The sequence below is a fragment of the Trachypithecus francoisi genome, unplaced genomic scaffold, assembly GCF_009764315.1.
Source record: "Trachypithecus francoisi isolate TF-2019V2 unplaced genomic scaffold, Tfra_2.0 Lachesis_group4, whole genome shotgun sequence".
In the NCBI taxonomy this organism is placed as follows: Eukaryota; Metazoa; Chordata; class Mammalia; order Primates; family Cercopithecidae; genus Trachypithecus; species Trachypithecus francoisi.
The window spans coordinates 102039995-102064108 of record NW_022681469.1 but is presented as its reverse complement, the minus strand read 5'-3'; the positions used below and the strand labels follow the sequence as shown (position 1 = coordinate 102064108).

At 40.9% G+C, this 24114-nt stretch overlaps 1 protein-coding gene across 4 annotated transcripts in view; it reads right to left on the bottom strand.

Moving 5' to 3' along the window:
- The window catches only part of PDE1C (phosphodiesterase 1C), a 564336-nt gene that overhangs the window by 530495 nt on the left and 9727 nt on the right, over nt 1–24114 (bottom strand). The window lies entirely within an intron of this gene.

The window sequence follows — 24114 nt, the reverse complement described above, 5'->3', positions numbered from 1 at the left end:
GCTTTGAACAGTCAGATTTACAAGTTTAAAAGATCAATCTCAAAAATGTACAAGTGACAAACCTTTTGAAGGTAGGTAAGTTAGGAGGTGACAGCTATGATCTTAGTGAGAAACATGGAGGGAGAAGAGGCTGTAGAGATGGAGAGAGGGGTGGATTTGAAACTATGTAGGAGATAAAGTCTTCCTACAAGGGAAGGAATCAAAGGTGAGGAATGAAGGATGACAAATAACTTTCTGATTAAGGTGAAGGCAGAGTGGGGAAGTAGCACCATTAGCAGAAGCAGAAAGAAGACTTAGAGAACAAATTAATCAATTTAAGAAATCGTTTTTTGGCCGGGTGCGGTGGTTCACGCCCGTAATCCCAGCACTTTGGGAGGCCAAGGTGGGCGGATCACGAGGTCAGGAGATCAAAACCATCCTGGCCAACATGGTGAAACCACGTCTGTATTAAAAATACAAAAAAAATTTGCCAGGCATGGTGGCGGGCACCTCTAGTCCCAGCTACCTGGGAGGCTGAGGCAGGAGAATGGCGTAAACCCTGCAGGCGGAGCTTGAAGTGAGCCGAGATCGCGCCACTGCTCTCCAGACTGGGTGACAGAGCGAGACTCCATCTCAAAAAACAAAAAAGAAAAAGAAAGAAAAGAAAAAAAGAAATCGTTTTTTGAGAGTCTGCCATAAGCCCTGGAACCCAGCTGAGAACAAGTGGGACAAAATCCCTGTCCTGTAGTCCCAGCTACTTGGGAGGCTGAGGCAAGAGAATCGCTTGAACTGGGGAGGCAGAGACTGCGGTGAGCCGAGATCACACTCCTGCACTCCAGCCTGGCAACAGAGTGAGACTCCGTCAAAAAAAAAAAAAAAAAAATCCCTGTCCTTCAGAGCTTACATGCTAATTGATGGGTGAGGGAGAGGAATAAACAACAAAATACAAATTTGGCAAATAAAAATAATTCAGATATGCTATGAATGAATTAAAATCCATCATGTGATAGATAAGGTCCAGGGCCAGGGGTAAGAGTTGGACTTCTTCAGACAGAATGGTCAATGCAGGCCTCGCTGAGGTTCTGGCATTTGAGCAGAGACCTGAACCAGGAGCTGGAGCTAGCGGTGCGGATGAACAGTCAAGGCAGGGGGCAGTGCAAAGACAGAGTGCAAATTAGCTCCAACAAGAGTGTCTTAGCCTCAGTCCTCAGATGCCAAGACAGGATTAAAGGTGCAAGGATTTCAGAGGTGCAATGCCTGTGAATAAAGTGGGTGGCAGGGGCGCTGGAGAGGCTGGAAGAGGAAGAGACAATTGGGTGAAAGCTCCCTAGGCCACCTGGCATTCTCATGGTCTGGCAAGGCTGTCTGGAAGCAAAGTCAGCAGTCAAAATTCAGAGTGTCCCAGGAACTCACCTGCCTCAGTTTCCCTGCCAGCTGGCCAAGCCCTGACAGGCAGGGCCTCGACCCAAAGCCCTGCACAGTGGCGGCCCCTGGCCAATGACCCTCCCTGTTGTTAGAGACCCAACCCTGAGCAAGGCTGAGTGCAAGGAGACCAGGTCAGAAAGGAATGCAAAGGCCCTCTGGCAGTCTGAGATTAGGAGATTTTAACTTAAGGGCAGAGAGGGAGCACGTCTAAGGGGCACTGGGTGGAGCTATCCCGTGGACCATGGCTCTGGAGTTTGGGAGACATCTCCAGGAATCTGTGGCGCACAGGTGGCACAAACACCTCAGAGGGAATGGGAACATTCAGAACCTGTGGAGTGAAAAGAGGGGGCATCTCCATGTAAGGAACAGATGAAGAAAGGGGAGTCGGGTAGAAGAGGGTGACCCATCAAGCCCTGGGGCCAAGGAAGGCTTCTGGAAGAAGGCAGAAGTGGTCTTTTCCTCAAACTACAGAAAATGCAGCCTCTCTCTCTCTCTCTCACACAAACACACATACACACATACACACACACACACACGCTCTCTAACAGCCCAGCAAATGACAGCACCCCAACAAAGTAAGTCTCTTCTCCAGCACCCCTGGCAGTGACAGGGAAGCCATGGAACATCACAATGAGATGAAACCCCCTCAGAAGTCACTTCTTTTTCTCCTAGTCATTGCCTCATTTCTCTGTCCAACCAGGGCCGTGCATGCCTCGGCCACAAACCACAGTTATGACCCCTCCACCCATGGAGCGCATAGGCACTTTACAAGGGTTATTCTTTATAATAATCACAGCCCTCCTAGGAATTAGAGATTATTCTCCCCATTTTACAGAATTGAAAACAGGCTCAGAGAAGCTTAGTGAGGACGACTGTGCTGAAGGTGACACTCGTGACCTTTGGTGAAGGAAAAGTCAGGCTGGCACCGCTAGCAGGACCAGCCACTAGGTGCAGTGGTCACAGGGCAACATCGGGGTTTACCCACCAGTCATGCGGGTCACACCAGGCCTGGAACCTAAATGTGGAGGTCCATTCCTAAGCCCAGCCCCAAGATACTTAGCCTAAGTCCTGATGTCAGGAATTGAAGTTCAGTTCAGTCTTGAAGTTTCTGAATGGTTCACTGCTGCATTTTCCAAAAGTCTCAGGAGGGTGTTTGGCTCACTGTGGTCTGGTGACTACAGGGGCAGGACTTGGAGACAGACCTGGGTTTAATTGCTGTGTTGGCCCCATCGCTTACTGACCCCTTGGCTGTGAGCAAATCACTCACATCTCCCGCCTCAGTTTCTCTACTATAAAATGAGACTAATGATAACCTCTCTTTCTGGAATGATAGGAGGATTGAATAATATATATAAAGCATAGCACATAGAGACACAAGAAAAACAAAGTAAAGGCTCTGTACTTATTTATTTCTACTTTCCTTGTTCCAAAAGAGATTTAAGGCCGCTGGTGCACAATAAATATTTGCTAACTGAATAAATGTAAAATAGAAAATAGAGACTAATGAGCTTGATCTCCCACAGAGAGGCTCAAAGAGAAAATGAGGGGAAATTGCCTACGGTGAAATTCATTAGGTTGTTTTTCAAATCAATGATTTGAACTCCAGCCTTTCACTGGAAGGAAAAAATGAATTTATTATAGTTTTTAGGTACAGTTAGGATAATAGGTAACATTCCAAATAATATGCCTCTTTTCACTAGTTAATAGCATTGAACGTTACATCCCCATACCCCTTTTCTTCCTGGGTCCTCAAACGCATGCATATGAAAGAATTCCTGAATGCTGGCCAGGGAGGGGGCAGGAGAGTTCAAGGGACCAGCTAGCTAATTTATTATCAGAGTAACTGATAATAAATTATTAGTTCTTCTGACTTGGACAGAACCTCTCACAACTTATGAATTCTTTACCATGAGACCTGAAACAGACAGTGAGCTATAAAACACAAGTCGCTCAAACTGAATTCATGTTGTCACAACAGCAGTGGCAGTAGCAGCACAGAGGCCTTCTTAAAGATGCCCACTAAATGTTCACCATAGTGTTGTTTATAGTTAAAACACAGGAAGCAACCTCAATGTTGCTCAATGAAGACTGCCTTAAACCAGTGCTTCTCACACTTCAATGTGACATGAACTACCTGAGGATGTTGTGAAAACAGCAGATTCTGAGCCAGCTGGGGGTGAGATGCTGCTTCTAGGTGAGAACGGTATCCACAGACCACAATTCTGAGTAGCAAAACCTTGGTTAAAATAACCAGTAATAAGTTTATACTGGAATAATGTACACCTCTTAAAAATGATGATGTGGATCTGTATATATGCATATAGAAGGGAGTGTAGGATATATTGTTTTTTGATGTGTTTGTTTGTTTTATTTTGTTTTCGTTTTTTTGGTTTATTCTTTTTAGATGGAGTCTCACTCTGTCACCCAGGCAAGAGTTCAATGGCACAATCTCAGCTCACTGCAACCTCTGCCTCCCGGGTTCAAGTGATTCTTCTGCCTCAGCCTTCTGAGTAGCTGGAACTACAGGCACACACCACCATGCCTGGCTAATTTTTGTATTTTTAGTAGAGACGGGATTTCTCCATATTATCCAGGCTGGCCTCAAACTCCTGGCCTCATGATCCGCCCGCCTTGGCCTCCCAAAGTGCTGGGATTACAGGTGTGAGCCACCATGCCCGGCCTGCTTGTTTGTTTTTTAAGAGACAGCGTCTCACTTTGTTGCCCAGGCTGGAGTGCAATGGTGCAGTCCTAGCTCACTGCAAGCTTGAACTCTTGGGCTCAAGGAATCCTTCCACCTCAACCTCCTGAGTAGCTAGGACTATAGGCATGCATCACCATGTCTGGCTAATTTTTTTTTTTTTTTTAGAGATGGGGTCTTGCTATGTTGACTAGGCCAGTCTCAAACTCCTGGCCTCAAGCAATTCTCCTGCCTTGGCCTCCCAAAGTGCTGGGATTACAGGTGTGGGATTGTTAAGTGATAAAAGTAGGGCATCCAACTGAAAAGTTAAGGATTTTAAAACAGAGTATAAAATAATATGTATATTATAGTTCTATTTTACATGCAAGTGTTTGCATGTAAAAGAAAAAAATCTAAAATAATATACTCCAAAATCTGGCAGTATTTATCTCTAGGTGGTGAAATTTAGAGTGATTTCATTTATTTTTCTTTTAATGCAACTGTATTTTCTTTCCTTCTTTCTTTTTTTCTTTTTTTTTTTTTTCTTTTTACAATAAACAAGTAGCACTGGGTGATATAAAAGGAAAAACCTGCAAGAGGTTATAAGGCCCAAGAAAAATGCTTTTTCTCTAGATGATTGCATAAGAATATATATACACAATCAGTCAAGAATAGAAAAATATGAAAGGCTTCTCAGAAAGTCAAACTAATTTCAAATGTAACCACTCCACCCACCAAGGTAAGGTACCCCAAAGGCCGTTAGAAAAGGAGGTTGATTTCCAGTGGCTTGCTGTGAAGAAAGGACTTTGAACAGGACAAGTTGAAACTCAACATGTAAGGAGCTGGTTAGGAATAGTGAAGAAGATAGTGGCTGGCCTGGAGGCCCAAGGCACCCCAAGCCTCCAGACAGGGGCTGGATGCTGTGACCCTAGAGATCTGGGGAGCGTATCTTTTGGGGCACGAGGATCCACAGTGCAGAGGGCTTTGGAGCACATGGGATCCAGATTCAAATTCCAGCTTTACCATTTACCAGCTTAACCACTTTGTGCCTCTGTTTCCTCAAATGCAAAACAGACATACAAAGAGAGCTCTGCGACCAGGCATGGTGGCTCATGCCTGTAATCCCAGCACTTTGGGAGGCCAAGGCAGGCAGATCACCTGAGGTCAGGAGTTCGAGACCAGTCTGACCAACATGGTGAAACCCCATCTCTACAAAAAAAAAAAAAATTAGCTGGGCCTGGTGATGGGAGCTTGTAATTCCACCTACTCAGGAGGCTGAGGCTGGAGAATCACTTGAACCCAGGAGGCAGAGGTTGCAGTGAGCAGAGATAGCACCATTGCACTCCAGCCTGGGTGACAGAGTGAGACTCTATCTCAAAACAACAACAACAACAAACAAACAAAGAGGGCTCTGCTGACAGTCACATGAGATAACTTTTGAGAATTGTTCCACAATGTCAGCCACCTTGGGCAAGCCTTCTGGACAGTCTAATCTACTTGACAGGGGTGGAGCCAGTGGAAAGAGTTTTGCTTTTTGTTTGTTTTTTAACTTCAGCACATATTATTGTGCTAAATTAGATACACATTATTTCCTTTAGATAATTTCATATGAAGATGTAATCCCACACTATTCTAGAACAGATAAACAATAAGAGATATCATTTCTTAAAGAAAAGTGTACGGGAGAAAAATTTAAAAATAAGAATATTTAATCCAGGAACACAATCATATCCAAAATAGGAATAATGCTGTAAGTGGGTAGTTTTTACTAGAAGGAAATCTACTACATTGGAAGAAGATATAGTAGCAGATTAGTTAGTAGAAATTAAGTAACGTTCTTGTGAAAATGTAGAAAACTAACAGCCCCAGAAGAACTTATTGACAAACAGACAAAACAGGATGAAGTTCACATACCTGTTACAGATTTTGCACCATCCCTCCCAGCTTTAGCAACAGGGCCTCCACCTTATGATAATAATAATAATAATACATGAGGCAAATGCTTGCAAAGAAAATGAACACAAGCCAGAGGGGCAGCCTTGTGGTCTATCTACTCCACCTTGGAGAACATCCACAGAGGCATGCAGCAGGACTTTTTGCTGCAAATACAGGAAGACGCCATGAAGGGAAGTCTTTGGGGAGATAAACTGGGTTGTCTTGCTTAGGAACTCCTGGGGTGCTGCAACCCATTGTTTCTGCCATTGCATTAGTTACAACAAATGCCAAGAAGTTACCCCCACTTTGTCTCACCTGTTCTCATCAGCAGCAGCTCAGCCTTAGACGGACGTTGCCTGAGAAATGAAGAAGCTCATTAACTTGGGTCAGTAGATTGGACAGTGTAGCACCTGTAGACCTTGAATCTTAAGATGCCTTGTGTGATCAGCCAGGGAAATGAAAACTAATCAGGAGGGTGAAACTGCAATGGGGCCCTCAATGAATAGTGAGGAGGCACGGCCAGCAGGCTGAGGCCCAGACTCAATGGTAGCCCATACAGCCCAGCTTGACTGTCCTGTGCTGGGAAATACAGCTGGCCTAAGAAATGATTAAATCGTCACACATCCAGGACAAACATTCCAACCATTCCACCAGGCTAGATCATCTACATATACATCTATTTGCTCCACAAGGGAAATTCAGGAAAAAAATGACTTCTCATTGAACTAATGAAGATGTAGTTCTCCCACTTAAGTGAATCCTAGAAACTCTAAACACTCATTTGCACAAATCAATAGCGTCTCAAAGCTGAAGTTCATTGCCTTCAGTGAGATTTATTATGCTGTAAAAACTTTGACTTTTGACCAGCAAAATATTAAAAATTAAGTTGCCTGTGTCACTCTTGGCTATCCAATCAACGGCCATTCTCCCTTCAAAGACTAGCAAACAGAATTCTATGTTTGGGTGCAATGGACCAGTCCCATGAAATGACTTATGATTGTTCTAACTCAATAATGACACCCCCTTCCACTAAGCCAATGATTGATTTAGGAGTGTGCATGTGACCCAGTTCTAGTCAATGAGATTTGAGGAAATAATTGCTGAAGCAGCCACATTGCCACCATTAAGCAATGAACTGGCAAACAAAAGCTGAGAATTGCAGAGCTATTCTTATTGTGCATAAATATTGAATGTGACAAAGGAAAAGAATGCATTAAGCAAAAAGAAACAGGTCTATACTATAATATTAACAAGCATTTATTAAGCTTCTGCCATACGCTTAGTTAACCCTGTGATACTGGGTATGGAATAATTATCAACCTCTATAGCACTGGCTTTGAAATGGAGATGGAGGTGACGGTGTTTCAGGTTGTTAAAGAAGTGCTCTAGTTACTGGTGATGAAGAAATCTATTTCAGCTAGGACATACCCAGGACGTGACTTTCAGCACAGCACTCAAATAACATTAGTTGCAAAAAAGAAGAGTAGTTACAGTCTTAGCAATGACAGACATAGGACAAAGAGTGGCCCAGTGAGAGGGCAGACAGTAGTGTTCAGCCTCTCATATCAGTCCCCTAAACCAGGAAAATAGGCAGCCAGCAGTTTGCAAAGCATATTAGAGAAAAGCAAAGATGTCCATTAAAATGAATTGAAAAAGTCTTGGTCCTATGCTTTGAGCAAATGTATTAACATAAACCAAGAACTTCCTGTAATTACAGCACTTCTGAAGTAAAAGTATGGCTGGGCTACCCCAAAGGACAGTCATCCCACAACTATCTACTTAGCCACAGTAGACACAGGGTTATCACAGTAAGGGTAAGTGGATTCACAGCAGACATAGGGTTATCACAGTAAGGGGAACTGGAACTCAATTTCAGACCCCACTGGACTTCATTCATTGCATTTGTTTGTTAGGGAGACAGTATTCACTTCAGGGCTCAGGTGACAGGACAGATGAGCACGGGGGTTTTCAGAAGAGGAGGTTCATGAGAACCAGAGGGTAAAGTTTGCATTTTGCCTTCAAAGACTTGTACACCCATTTGTGGGGGTACCACAGCTATAGGTGTGTCTATAGTTAGCATGACGCCAACTGACTCATTACCAAAATCAGTTGTGTCAAAACCATAAATGTGGCAGCCTCGTTCAGAGAAATCAAATGTAAAAGTGTTTTAAATTTAAAAACACTGAGTGATTTTTAAATTGTGCTTGAGGTTAAATTGTTCCCTCACCTTGTTGAGTTCCTGAGAACAATGCAGTTAGAGTATCAGTCTCGCTGCTGCATCTTTTCTAGAGATCTCAAAGCATGACTTGAGTGTCATTCTCATTACAAAAGAGGAGAATGGAGGACTGCTTGGGCAGAAACATACACCAGAGGACAGCAGGAAAGCTTGAAGATAGTTAATCTGAAGAGAGCTCTAGAACTAGAAGGGGTCTTAGAAACATCTAGTATAATGTCTCAAACATTTTTAGCAGTAGAACCTTTTATTCAAATGAAATTTTACACAGAACCCCAATATGGATATAATGGCATTTAATTAGTGTAGTTTTTTAATTTAATTTAATTTTTTTTTTTTTTTTGAGACAGGATCTTGCTCTGTAAGCCAAGCTAGAGTGCAGTGGCATGATCACAGCTCACTGCAGCCTCAAACTCCCAGGTTCAAATGATCCTCCTACTTCAGACTCCCCAGTACCTGGGACCACAGGTGTGCCCCAGCATGCCTGGCCTTTTTTTGTTTTGTTTTGTTTTGTTTGTTTGTTTGTTTGTTTTAAGAAATAGGTTCTCCATATGTTGCCCAGGCTGGTCTCAACTCCTGGATTCAAGGGATCCTCCCACCTCAGCCTCCCAAAATGCTGGGATTACAGGTGTGAGCCACCACACCTAGCAGATAGTTTATTTTTCAAGTGAAAACTTTCATATTATAAAGTGGGTCTGCAAGACCAATTAGATGCTTTGTTGGATGTGAAAATTTCAAATCAGGGGTTAAGGATTATTGTGACTAGATCAGCTTCAGCATCCATTGTATTTCTCCGTTGTATGTTAGTTACACAGAATCGAGAAACTTCTGATTGGTAAGTAGGGACAAACTTGAAAGTAGGGATGAGCTTCACCACTCACCCTGCAATCTCAGGACACTTTTCAAAGAAACTGAAATCACAGGAGAAGCTTTATTCCAAGATGAACCAAAAAAATAGTTCATCCTGCAACATAAATTAACATGTTTACAGTTTGCTAATGTGCTTTAAAAATTGATATGGTTCATGAAGCAAGGGCATGCATATAATGTTTAAGTACAAATATATTTCATGACTGATGGGTGAATCAAATGTTTGCCCAATTTCTAAAGTAACTCTACAGGTCGCTAAGATTCTGCAGAACCATCTAGAACACACTGATTGAATTAAATTTCCTCTTTTTATAGATAAAGAATTTAGGTCCAGATCGGAGAGATTATTGCTCAAAGTCACACATTTAGCGGTGCATATCTAGGACTAAAATCCAGAACTTTTTACCCAAAATCTACAGGGGCTTCCCCTAAAGATGCTGCAGTTCTATGCAAAAATGTTCTCTTTTATATAGACGACTTTTCTACTGTTAGCAAAGAAAGTAAGCTCACACATTTCATCAGATGAGACCTTGAACACTTTGACGTGTATTTCCAAGCTAATGAGGAAAAAAAGAAACTTCTCAATAAAAACTTCTCTGCAGGATGCCCACACCCAGCTCCTACTGACATCAGTGGCTCTGGTGAGCCAAGCAGGCTCCTGATGAGCTTGTAGGCACATCACCTGCATAGTCACTCATGCTAGTGACCACTCTCTCCATGGCCTATACTTTGCACTTCCTCAGTAAATCTTGCTGAACAAAAAGTGAGAAGCTTTTATGTTCACAAAGGCACATTTTAGAGAAGAGTTTGACATCAAACAAATACCAGCAGCAGGAAAACAGCTCAACCTCCTTTCCATATCCAGCCTCTACCTAAAACCTCCCCTACCTGCAAGTTAGCAGGAACATCAGGGAAAACAAAATAAAACCAAAAACAAACAAACAAACAAAAAGCCTTAAGTCTTTCAGGTTGACCCTGCAAACAGGTCCTGGAAATGGGTTGTCGTTGCAGAAGGGCAATGTAATTAAGTGAATGTGTAGTTCCCCTTGTGGTTCACTTATGCAAGTACTCCTAAACCCCACAACCACAGAGAGTTGATGAATCACTTGCTCTTGTATTTAACTGAATGTCTAAGACAAGGTATCATTCCCATTGCTGAAAATATCCAGCAAATTCATTAACAGGATGACATAACACAGAAGCATGCTCACTTAGTACAACCCTGTAACTGTAGATATCAGCTCGAGTTTAATTATTAACTGCAAGATAGGTAAAACTCAATATCCAATTTATAAAAATGCAAACATATTCTCATTTACTTTGGGTATAAATGACCATAGTGTAAGTAGAAAACTGTATCACAATACTACTCCTGATATCAACAATAACTATTTTTGTTGATTATTTACCATATAACAAGCACTGCTATAAATACTTTACATGTATTAGCTCTTTAATTTTCACTATAACTCTAAGAAATAAGTACTATTTGTCAGCCCAATTTTACAGCAAAGCAAACCAAGGCAAAGACAAGAAATGAGGTATTAGAAGTGACAAAAACAAGCATAAACAGGATTTGAATGAGTATGTGTTTCTTCCTACCTAGATATTAAATGGTATCTAATCATGACTCAGAAAACAAGGAATAAAAACATGTTTAAACTTCCCAAACATGCAACATCTCCTTCAGCTCTCATGTTAACACAAATAAGAGACATTTCAATCCAAGAACAAACAGTTTGATTAAATCCTAGATTGAATGGAACCTGAGGATCTAGGAGGGGGTCTGGGTGACTGCAAGAAAGGCAGCTCTTTGCAAGGCTTCTGTGTGATGGTCAGGTGTTGGAGCTCTGGAACCAGAGAGCTTGGATTCCAACCCTGGCTCACCACTTGTGAGCTCTGTGATCTTAAGCAAGTTGTTTAATATTTTCCAAAGAAATAATAATAATAATAACTATCTCACAGGGATGTTGTGAGGATTAAATGAGCCTTGTGAAGGTGTGACATAGCACCTGGTCCATAAGAACCACTCAATAAATATCAGTTACTGTTACTATGACCACTACTACCACCATCTGGAGAAATAACTGGAAATTGAAGCTTTTATAAGATAGAAAGAACAAAATCCTGGCTTTTACAAGACAGTTGTGTACTACTTTGCTCTTGGACTCATTCATACGGGGAAAAAATCCCTATACCCCATATCACTCAAAAGCTGCATGCAGCATGGGCGCAGTGGCTCATGCCTGTAATCCCAGCACTTTGGGAGGCTGAAGCAGGCAGATCACTTGAGCCCAGGAGTTCCCAGCCTGGACAACATGGAAAAACCCCATCTCTACAAAAAAATACAAAAATTAGCCAGGCATGGTGGTGCACACCTGTGGTCCTAGCTACCCAGGAGGCTAAAGTGGGAGAATCACCTGAGCCTGGGAGGTCATGGTGGGCTTGAGCCACGATCACGCCACTGCACTCTAGCCTGGGTGATGGAGCAAGACCATGCCTCAAAAAACAAAAGCAAAAAATATCTGCATGCATGCTGTTTTCCAACAATAAGAAACATATGACACTACTCATACATGAATAGTTTATTTAATCTTCTATAAACCCACTTTTACTAAGTCTTCTCAAATTACCAAAGGGCATCTGGAAAGTTTTATATAAGCTTTGTAAAATTAGATATGATGCATCTGGCCCAAAATGGTATAAAGCCACAAGTCCTAAAGCAGATACTTCTGATAAACTGCAATAAAAACATAGAAAAAGATTTTTTTAATAATAACAGAACTAAAACTGACCACACCCTAATACTAGAACCTGGGAGCAACTGACAGGACTAAATTAAAACATGAGCAGCTGAGAATTCAGTTCTTGACATAGTCTGGCTTTGATGAATACAACAGAGGTCACCAGAGAAAAGGAAGAAAGAAATATGCTTCAAAAAACCTCCTCTTTCATTCCTCAGCTTCATGTCTGTTCTCCTATCCTCATTCCTAACTCTATCTCCACCTCTTCCAAATCTAAGCAGAAACCACAAATTCTAGAAAATATAACACTAATGTAGGTAAGAAGAGACTTGATGATAGCACAACACATTTGTCTTAGATAAAGGCAATATACCATCACGATCAACCCTAATAACAACACGTACTGGAAATTGGCTTGTCCATGTTCACAATATCAGATAATCAGGCAGTGGGAAGAGATAGAAGGTGCCACTTCAGTAGAGCAGGACACACCAGTGATGTCCTAATGGAAACAGGAAACTGGACTGGCAGCAGTGCATACCAATATGCCACAAGTGTGAAAAGGGAATTGGATTATATAGTCAAAAAAAAAAAAAAAAAGCTGAAACACAGACAGATGGAAATTAAATGCAACAAGTTGCCAAAAAAATGCAGGAGAGAGGGAAGGATTCCAAGAAGATAAAAGTGTGATTACAGAAGTAATATACATATTGGAAACAGGTTTAGAACCAAACTGATGCTATAGAAAATCTATTTAGTAGTGTGGAAAACAGATTCTCCAAGTTCTAGTAGAACATAGAGGGAAAGAACATGGAAATTAAAATGACTCTAGTTGTGGAAGACAAAGACTGGAAAGTCAATATGAGGAAAAAGAGTGTTCCTGAAGGAGAACTCAGAACAAATGGGAAAAAAGTAATAATCAAAGATATAGTAGAAGAAATTCTTCCTCACCGAAAGACAAACTGCATAAGCAGATCAAATGGGCCTTTAGTTTTCTGAAAAATCCATTAAAAGAGACTCACATCTACTCACATGCTTACAAACTATTTACAAGGACAAGTTTAAAATAAAATTTAATTTAGAAACCTATAAGCACCAAGGCAAATAAACCAGGTTGCCTAGAAAGTATGAAAATTAGTCAGGCTTCAGAGTTCTCCAATGCTGGACTAGCTCCAAGGAAATGCTGTCTTAATGCCTATAGCATTTTGAAGAAAAAAAAAAGTTATGATCCAGTAATTTTCTGCCACCAATGTATCTGCCATGTTGAAAAGGAATGTTCAGATACACGAGCTCTTAAGACACACAGGAGCTTCCAGAAAGTTTCTTGAATTTGTTGTCCAGAAAGGGGACAAAGTGACTGATAATGAAAAAGAAAACTAGTTTTAAAAGATAAACAATTGGCAGAAAGCTGGCTATAAAAGTGGACTCAATGAAAACTGGAGTGAGGATTCTCTGGGGAATGAGAGAAATGTTCTAAAATTGGATAGTGGTGGGAGTGGCACAATTCTGAAAATTTACTAAAAATCATTGAATTGTATACTTAAGATGAATTTATTTTATGGAAAGTTATGCCTCAATAAAGCTGTTTTAAAAACCAAACTCAAATATAAAAACTGATCAAATAGAAAAACCAAAATCGGCCAGGCACGGTGGCTCAAGCCTGTAATCCCAGCACTTTGGGAGGCCAAGACGGGCGGATCACGAGGTCAGGAGATCGAGACCATCCTGGCTAACACGGTGAAACCCCGTCTCTACTAAAAATACAAAAAACTAGCCGGGCGAGGTGGCGGCACCTGTAGTCCCAGCTACTCAGGAGGCTGAGGCAGGAGAATGGCGGGAACCCGGGAGGCGGAGCTTGCAGTGAGCTGAGATCTGGCCACTGCACTCCAGCCTGGGTGACAGAGCGAGACTCCGTCTCAAAAAAAAAAAAAAGAAAAAGAAAAACCAAAATCAAATACACTAACATAGTGCAGGAAGTAAGCAGGATGACAGAGTGTGTTCAACACTTTATCACCAGAGGTGCCATTTCACACGTGACTGTCACAATCTGAAAAGGCTGATCAAAGAACATTTTTGAAAAATTAAAAATAACTACGACTATAATATATGTCTTCCAAACATTAGAAAAGATAAAAGCTAAAGAAAATATAGCCCAGGGAGGGAGGATAGGAAAAGATTGGTCAACAGGTACAAAGTTGCACTTAGATAGGAGGAATAAGTCCTGGTGTTCTATTGCACAGTAGGGTGATTGTGATTAACAATAATGTATTGTATATTTCAAATAGCTACACAAGAGGATGCTGAACATTCTCACCACAATGAAAGGATCAATGTTTGAGGTGAAAGATTTGCCAATTACCCTGATTTGATCATTATACAATATATACATGCATTGAAATATGACATTGTACCCCATAAATATGTACAATTATTTGTCAATTAAAAACTTAAAAGAAATATAATCTATATACCAGAAAAGAAAACATAAAGGAAAGAGCAACACAGCATCTTTTAAGTAGAAAATGCTGATATGCCAGAAATAAGAGCAAATATAATAATTATAACAATTACATTAATCTCCTCTATTAAAAATTTTGAAACTATAAACTTGGGTCAAAAAACAAAATACTGTACCTAAAACAAAATAAAATAAATATATAAGGGCAAAAACCTAATTTCTTGATCTGATGAAAAGTATAAACATTTTGAACTGAGAACGTCATTTAAAATGGTTATTCAACTTTATGTTTATTGCAACAGAAAGGTGACCATGACATATTTGTAAGTGGGAAAATAATGTAGACTACACAACAGCATGCACAGAATGATCCCACGGCAAATTGTGAATGTGTGTGTTCATGTGCACGCACACCCAATAGAATATATAAAAGGGATTCACTAAAACATCAGAAGTAGATTTGGGGAGATTTTAATGCTTTGGTCTGGTTGAGTTTTTAACAATGAGAATATAATATGTTCACACACAGATACACACAGAAGATATTATAAACTTGTAGAAAAACAGTGGTAAATACCATTTAGTGGTACTTACCCAATAATTTTATATTGGAAAACAGTAAAATTGATTGTGAATATATAATTCTCATAAATTCCATGAAACAAGTTATAGTGTACTAAAATATATATAAAGCTACAACTGAAATACAAGAAGAAATTCATAAGAACAAATTATATTAGGATAACTCTTTAATAAACAAATTGTCTTCACCAGGTCAAACAGCCAAAAAATAGAGAAAGAGCTAAATAATTGTATTAATGTAATTACTAATCTCGATAATGAGTCTTCATTATATCATTATAACATAATTAAATTAATTTAATAAATACATTGATGATACATATAAAAACAAACATACTCTATTTTTCAGTGCCCATGAAACATGTACAAAAATTGATTTAGAATTAGACCACATAGAAAGTTGCAGTTATGCTCTTGACTACAGCCCTATCAAAAAGCCTAAAAATTTTCTAATGAAAACTGGCAAATTTAAAGTTCATCAAGAATAAAAATGAGCAAAAATAGCTGGGCAAAGTTGTTGCTTTGGGAAGCTGAGGCAGGAGGATTGCTTGAGGCCAGGAACTCGAGACCAGCCTGAGCTACATAGCAAGACTGTCTCCACAAAATCAAAAAAATTATCAGAGTGTGGTGGTACACACCTATAGTCCTAGCTACTTGGGAGCCTGAGGCAAGGGGATCACTAGAATCAAGAAGTCTGAGGCTACCATGAGCTATGATCATGCCACCACACTTCAGACTGGGCAACAGAGTGAGACTTTTTCTCTAAAAAAATCTTAAAAATAAAGGGAAAATTCCAAAAAAAGACCCAAATATGTATGTGTGTGTAACATTAGTATTATTAAATTAATATTTTAAATCAGCACAGAAAAAAGGGGGTAAATTTACAGAAAAAACAAGATTAAATCTCTACTTTATTATGAAATGAATTTTAGATTCATTGAAGTAAGGATTTAAATATAAAAATAAAACTATAAAGTACTAGAAGAAAATATTGATGCATATTTTCAATGTAGAAGTTTTTCTAAACATGAATTATAAATGAATAAAACTGATTGGCTTATTTAAAAATTTAACATCTGAACATAAACAAGGTTAAAAGGCATATTTGAAAACTGTGAAAATTATTTGCAACAAATATCACAAAGGCTGAATAGATTTAATTTTAATTTCTAATCTTTATATATAAAAATTTCATATAAAGGAAGTCAGGCCAGGTATGGTGGTTCACACCTGTAATCCCAGTGCTTTGAGAGGCTGAGGTGGGAGGATTGCTTGAGCCCAGGAGTTCAAGGCTGCAGTGAGTCAAGGTGGTGCCACTACACTTTGGGCGACAGAGTGAGACCTTGCCTATAACAAAACAAAACTAAACTAAAGGAAATATTCCAGTAGAAAAACTAGTGAAAGGCAGCAACGTACTACTTATAAAAGAAATAAGTTGCACAGCTAGCAGAGGCAGTAGAGCATGAGTCTCTTTAAAGAAATATAGATGCATACATATGTTTATTGCGGCACTATTCACAATAGCAAAGACTTGGAATCAACCCAAATGTCCATCAACGATAAACTAAATTAAGAAAATGTGGCACATATACACCGTGGAATACTATGCAGCCATAAAAAAGATGAGTTAATGTCCTTTGTAGGGACATGGATGAAGCTGGAAACCATCATTCTGAGCAAACTATCACAAGGACAGAATACCAAACACCACATGTTCTCCCTCATAGGTGGGGGCTGAACAATGAGAACACCTGGGCACAGGAAGGGGAACATCACACACTGGGGCCTGTCGTGGGGCGGGGGGCAGGGGGAGGGATAGCATTAGGAGAAATACCTAATGTAAATGGTAAGTTAATGGGTGCAGCAAACCAACACGGCACATGTATATATATGTAACAAACCTGCACGTTGGGCACATGTACCCTAGAACTTAAAGTATAATTTAAAAAAAAAAAAGAAAAAGGAAGAAAGGAAAGAAAAAGAAAAGAAAGAGAGAGAGAGAGAAAGAAAGAAAGAGAAAGAGAAAAGTCGGCCAGCTGCGGTGGTTCATGCCTGTAATCGCAGCACTTTGGGAGGCAGAGGCGGGCAGATCTCCTGAGGCCGGGAGTTTGAGACCAGCCTGACCAACATGGAGAAACTCCGTCTCTACTAAAAATACAAGATTAGCCGAGCATGGTGGCACATGCCTGTAATCCCAGCTACTTGGGAGGCTGTGCCAGGAGAATCACTTGAACCCAAGAGATGGAGGTTGCGGTGAGCAGAGATCATGTCATTGCATACTCCAACCTGGGCAACAAGGGCCTAACTCCATCAAAAAGAAAAAGCAAAAAAAGAAAAGAAATGTAGATGGTCAATTAACACATGAACAAAACAGTTTCAATCTCACAAATAGTCAAATAACAGAACAGTTTTATGCCTTTTTTTTTCTTCTTTTTTTTGAAATGGAGTCTCGCTCTGTCACCCAGACTGGAGTGCAGTGGCACGATCTCGGCTCACTGCAAGCTCCACCTCCCGGGTTCATGCCATTCTCCTGCCTCAGCCTCCCGAGTAGCTGGGACTACAGGTGCCCACCACCACACCCAGCTAATTTTTTGTATTTTTAGTAGAGACAGGGTTTCACCGTGTTAGCCAGGATGGTCTCGATCTCCTGACCTTGTGATCCGCCCACCTCCACCTCCCAAAGTGCTAAGATTACAGGCGTGAGCCACCGCGCCCGGCCTATATGCCATTTTTCACTTATCAAGTTATAACTCCTTAAAGGTTAAAATCCCATGTTCATAACATCAACATGAAAATTCATACCTCATGTGGGGAATTGTAAACTGGCAAGACGTTGGAGAGTGGGAGTGGTTTAGAATGTACATTTCAAATGTGTCAAATATAGTCGATTCTTTCAACTCAACAATTCCTAAGGCAAAAAGGATTTATAAAGATGTGGAGACAATGATAGTTACTGTAATGTTATTTGTGGCAGCAAGAAAGCAGAAAGAACTTGAAACACCCAACAATAGAGGATCAGCTAAATCAATTGTGATACCTTAAAAACTGTGATGAAGAAGAATATTGATATGAAAAGACATTAATTATACATTGTCAGATGGGAAAAAAATAAACCACAATACAGTAATGGTCCCATATTTGAAAACATAGTAATAAATGTACATATCTACATTCATTAAGCAAAAACAACTTTTTTTTGTTCAGGAAGATATTCACCAAAATGTTAATAGTGGTTCTGTCTACATGTTGATATGACAGGTAGGATTTTTGTATTCTCTTTGCCAATCTCTATTTTATAAATTTTCACACAATCATGTTTAACTTGCATAATAATTGTTAAAATAGTAACAAGGATAGTAATAACATGCTGACATTAAGCGTTTTCTCTTTTTGAAGAGCATTGGCATGCTAGTTCTTTTTCTCCTTAGCATGAAAGAAAGCACCATGGATCCACATTAAAAGAAAGATGTGGCTTGCCATCACCCTGAGGGACACTTTCAGTAGGATGATTACAGCTGCTATGACAACAAGGGGAGGATGTGATGTCACATAATGATCCAGTGACTTCAACGGTCCCGTCCCAATGCAGAGCTTTGCTACCAGCTGGAAATCCAGCAGAGACCTCATTAAGGGCATCTGTTCAGTAATTACTACAAGTTTCCCTCCATCACGCATCCAACTTTGAAAACAGCCCTACCGCAGAACTCCAATGCCTGACTCACAGGGGGCTTTAATCTTCCATTTCTGTAGCGCTCAGACTGACTGCCACCAGAGAACCAGGGTCAAGTTTTGGTGCAGTCAGTAAACACTACCTTGATCAACAGGGACCAGGGCAGGAAGAAGCATCCAGAGGACGTTTATTAACGCCAGCATAGACTAGAGCCTCAAGGTGTTTAACTAAGTTATCTTATTTTGCATCCTCCTAGAACATTTAAATATTATAATTTCCATTAAAGAAAATCTAATACACCTGTAACCCATAGAAAAGAAGGGCAAATAGGAATGACTGCACAGCAAGCTGGGGAATCAATTGCAAAATATGCATAATGAATTCTCCTACAATGAATATGAAATCCCAAGACCCTATTCACATGGCACTAGCACCAGTGCTCTGCATAGAATAGGGGCAAACTGCTATGGTGGAAGGAGCCAGACAGAACTGGTGTCAAGTCCCAGCTCTATTACTTAACCTCCTAAGCCTCCATTTCCTTACCTATAAACTGAGAATAATAATGAGTCAAAAGAGTTGGAAAATTAAGCATAAAACTCGGAGCCTAGTACCTAGTGTTCCAAAAAAAGTTAGTTCCCCTTGAAAAGTTTCACAGAAAACTAGACAGATATGTCAATGAATTAATTGCTTCCTTATTAAGTCTTAACCAATGCAAGAGTCTCCAAACTGCCCTCTCTCTTGCCACGCCTACTGCTATTAACATGCTCACATATCACACTGTTCTTATACATGGTGTTTTCTCTGTCTAGAATGTTCCCAGAATTTCTCCCTTGTCCATCCCATCCCCAATCTCATCCAGCTCTGTGATTCCTAAACAAGGCACACAGCAGAATCACTTAGAGAGCTTTCTAACAATGCACACACCAGGCTGGGCACAGTGGCTCACACCTGTAATCCCAGCATTTTCAGAGGCTGAGGCGGGCAGATCACCTGAGGTCAGGAGTTCAAGACCAACTGGCCAACATGGTGAAATCCCATCTCTACAAAAATACAAAAATTAGCCGGGCACAATGGCAAGTGCCTGTAATCCCAGCTACTTGGGAGGCTAAGGTGGGAGAATCGCTTGAACCCGGGAGGCGGAGGTTGCAGCAAGCAGAGATCGTGCCACTGCACTCCAGTCTGGGTGACAGAGCGAGACTCCGTCTCACAAATAAAAAGAAAAAAATGCACTTGCCAGGTCCAACCCACAATTATGGAATTGGAATCTTCGGCGCATAGAGCCCAGAAATCCTTAACAAACTCTCCATTTGGTTTTTATGTGGCCAGCCCTGTTGCTGCAGCGTTTGAGAACCACTGACGTGGCTGATTCCTACTTCTTTAAAACTCTATTCAAAAACTCTCATACATCGCTGGTGGAATCATAAAATGGTGCAGACACTTTGGAAAAGTTTGGCAGTTCCCTAAATGTTATACAATAATTTACCATACAACCCAACAATCCCACTCCTAGGAACCTGCCCAAGAGACTTAAAACATATGTCCACACAAAGACATGTATGTAAATATTTATATCAGCATTATTCAAAATAACCAAAAACTGGAAACAGCCTGTGTCCAACAATTATTGAATGGATAAACAAATGTGTATGTTCATATAAAGGAATATTATTCAAAATAAAACAGAATGAAGTACTTATACATGGTGATGATTACACAACTGTAAACTCACTAAAACTTGTTGAATTGTACTCTTAAAATGGGTAAATTTTATGGTATGTAGATGACAGCTCAACAAAGCTGAAGGAAAGGAAAAGAAAAGGAGAAAAGGAACAGGAAGGAAGAACAGTGAAGAGAAGGAAGGGAGAAGAAGAAGAAAGGAGGAGGGAGGGGAGGAGAAGGGAAGGGAAGGGAGTGATACTGGGGAGAAGAGGAGAGAGGGGAGAGAGGAGGGGAGGGACAGGGAGGAGAGGAGAGAAGGAGAGAGGAGAAGGGGAGGGGAAGAAAGGGAAAGATCAAACAAGAGTGGAAAAAACTAAGTTCAAGCCTTTGCCAACCCCTCCCCCTGCATTATCTTCATCCTTTATAAATCCCACAAACAGCACTTGGCCTCAGCATGTTACTTGTCAATGTCAGTTTCCCCACAAGCCTACATGCTTTTCAAAAAAAGAGAAAATTATTTAATATCTTCCTATACTTGCAGGGAGGTTAGTAGGCACTAACTAATATTTGTAAGAGAATGTAGGAAGGAATGAGTGGTTGATTGAACTTTCTGCTGAAACACACCATAAGAAACATTCTACCTCTAATAACTTAATACTCAGTTTCCCTCTTATAAAGTCATAAACGCTCTCACTGGGATGCTAAGAGGAGATGCTAGATGTCCCAAAAGTGCTTTGGATTTTTACCCAAGGCATGTCCCACAGGTGTAAGAAGGGCACTTCCTCTGATACGTCCCATGCATAGTCAAGCTCTCACATAACCATTGTAGCATCAGATTCAAATCCAGATCTCTCCACTTCCCTGGATAAGTGTGTTCATTTCCTCATTCAAAAATGAGAAATTAAATGAGCTAGTGCTTACAAAGCCGTTAGAACAGCGTTTGGCATATAGTAAACACTCAATTACAAAAAAAAAGTAGTATATATGGTGTGTGGAGGGGCTGTGTGTTTGTATATAAAATATATTTGCATATAATTTGTGAGACACCTCTGCCAAAATAGGCCATGCTGTGAAATACTCAGAAAAGTTTCACCCGCCTCATGGGGCATTCAGGATTAGGGAAGCTGATACAAACACAAAAGAGAGCCTAGGCACTAAGTTAGAGAGACCAAGAGAGCTGACTAATTTAAAATTTCCATATATACAATTAAGTTTTAAAAGCAGGTACTAGAATAACATGTATGATCCCATTTAAATAGAACTGCAATAGAATATTATGTGGATCAAGGATAGGATATTAAGAGGTCATCTCTGGATAATGAGGTTTTCTTTCCTGAGTTCCTAAAATGAACATGGATCATTTTTACAGGCAAATAAAATTAATAATGCTATCTTCATTTTGTTACAAAATGAATTAAGTAATTAGGAAAATTAAGACAGCCTCCAGCCCCCAAGGACCACCTACCGCTCTGGCAGCCTAAAAGTTTGCCTGGTTTGTTTGAAAGAGAGAACTAATACCCAGAAGGCTACAGGAAGGCCCAGATAGAAAGGAAGAATGCAGGTCACACAGAAATGGCTAGTTATTATTACTACATAATAGCAAGAACATTCAGCAAACACTCAGCAACTGATTCTCCACAGCATAGCCAGAGCGTGTGTTTATAAACACAAATCTGATCTCGTCCCCTCTCCCTAAAATGGCCAACTGCCTTCCACTGCTCTTGGAGAAAAAAACAAAATCCTCCAGTGGGCCTATAAGGCCTCATATAATCACCTCTCCAGTCTCTTCTTAATGCTCTCACAGCCCTCAATATCCCATCTCCTCCCTCCAGCCACAGGGCCTCTGCACAGGCTGCCTGATCCACCTGGAGGCTCTCCCATCACCTCCCCAACACCCTTCACCAGGGAAGCCAATCCCAACCCCCAGACAGATTAGATAACCCTGCTGGGCATGACCACAGCACCCTGGCCTTGCCATCAGAGGACGAAGCACAGTTATACCAATGTCTGTGGGCCCCACTAGGCTGTCAACACCATGTCATCAGGGCTGGCTTGTTTGCTCACATAATATCCCTAGTGCCTAACACAGTCACTGCCATAAAGAATGCACTGCGTAAAGACGGGCTAAGTGAGTGGTTACAGCCCATGTGCAGGCAATGCACTGCAAAATACGAGTCCAGAGAAAAGCAAAGGCCAGGTCATGGAAGGCCCATGGGCCCTACCTGGGAATGTGGGCTTGATCCTGCATCCAATGGGAGTCTCCCTCCTGGGTTTTAAATGGAAGGGCAGCAGGATCAAAAAGCCTACAGACTTTAAATACTAATTAGATGAGGTGAGGGTGGGAATCTGCACAGGAAAAGGAATCTACAATGGTTCCCACGTTTCTAGTTCAAATGCCCAAACTTTAAAAAATGTAGAAACTGGCCAGGCACAGTGCCTCACACCTGTAATCCCAACACTTTAGGAGGCCCAGGCAGGCAGATCACTTGAGGTCAGGGGTTCGAGGCCAGGCTGGCTAACATGGTGAAACCCCATCTCCCAGCTACTTGGGAAGCTGAGGCAGGAGAATCACTTGAACCTGGGAGGTAGAGGTTGGTGTGAGCCAAGATTATGCTACTACACTCCAGCGTGGGCAACAGAGTGACACTCCGTCTTAAAAAACAAAATGTAGAAACTGGATTGGAGTCATGGTTCACTCCGACTTCCTGAAGTAGCCCTTTCTCCATCTATGAAATGGAGCTGCTCATAGTTCTCTTTCAGGGGAATTGGTAGCATCAAATGAGCTGATGTTTGGGAATGTTTACCAATAGTAAAGCCTCTCATTATCATCAGCAACATGAGGGCAATGGTTTGCATAATTACCCAAAAAAAAATAGCCTCCTTGAAATAGTCACTAAGACCAGGCTTACAGTCTTACACAACTGGACTAAATTCTGCATCTTTTAAACACTTTTCACTGTTTTAAACAGTTGGCCTCACGAATGACCCAGACCAGAAAGGAAGAAAATGCATCCTGTTGGAAAATTGGGTTTCCGTGGGGCCCAGCAGATGGTTGGGATCTAGTCTGGCTCAAGTCCTGCTGGCTCCCTCTTTAAGAGATGATGGATTCCTCTCCAATACTAACTGACTCAATACAATTTGAAAAGCTAAAGTAATTTCCAATTGTTAAAGGTGAGTCACTAGATACAGTGGACCTTTCTGAGAAACTGTAAACTAATCACTTTAAAAAAGAAATCCATTCACTTTCTCACTCACTGCTTAAATCCTATTGTGTTAATGTGTGTTCCCTGGGCCCAAAGTCAGAGAAAAACAATGCCAGTTTTCTTTTGGGGCCTCTCAGAGAGATGTAACTTCCGAAGGGCTGGAGGGTTCCCATATTTGTGATTACTGGGCAAACATCTAAGCCAGCAGAAACACCTTCAGGTTTGGCATGAACTAGGAAGAAGAAAAGGGAAGGGGAAGGAGTCAATATTTTTATAACCACCTGCAATTGTCATTACTGGGCTAGAACTTTACATATGTCACATCATATGCAGATATTATTATTCCTACTTTACAAAATTAAGAAACAAGACTCAGAAAGTTAAAAAAAAAAAAAAGTGGTCAGAGGCCAGGCACAGTGGCTCATACCTGTAATCCCAACACTTTGGGAGGGCAAAGCAGAAGGATTGCTTGAGCCCACGAGTTGAAGATCAGCCTGAGCAACATAGCGAGGCCCCATCTCTAGAAATAATAAAAATAAGTTAGCTGGGCATGGTGGTGCACACCTGTAGTCCCAGCTACTCAGAAGGCTGAGGCAGGGGGATCGCTTGAGCCCAGGAGGTCAAGGCTGTGGTGAACCTTGATCGTACCATTGCACTCCAGCCTAAGTGATAAAGCAAG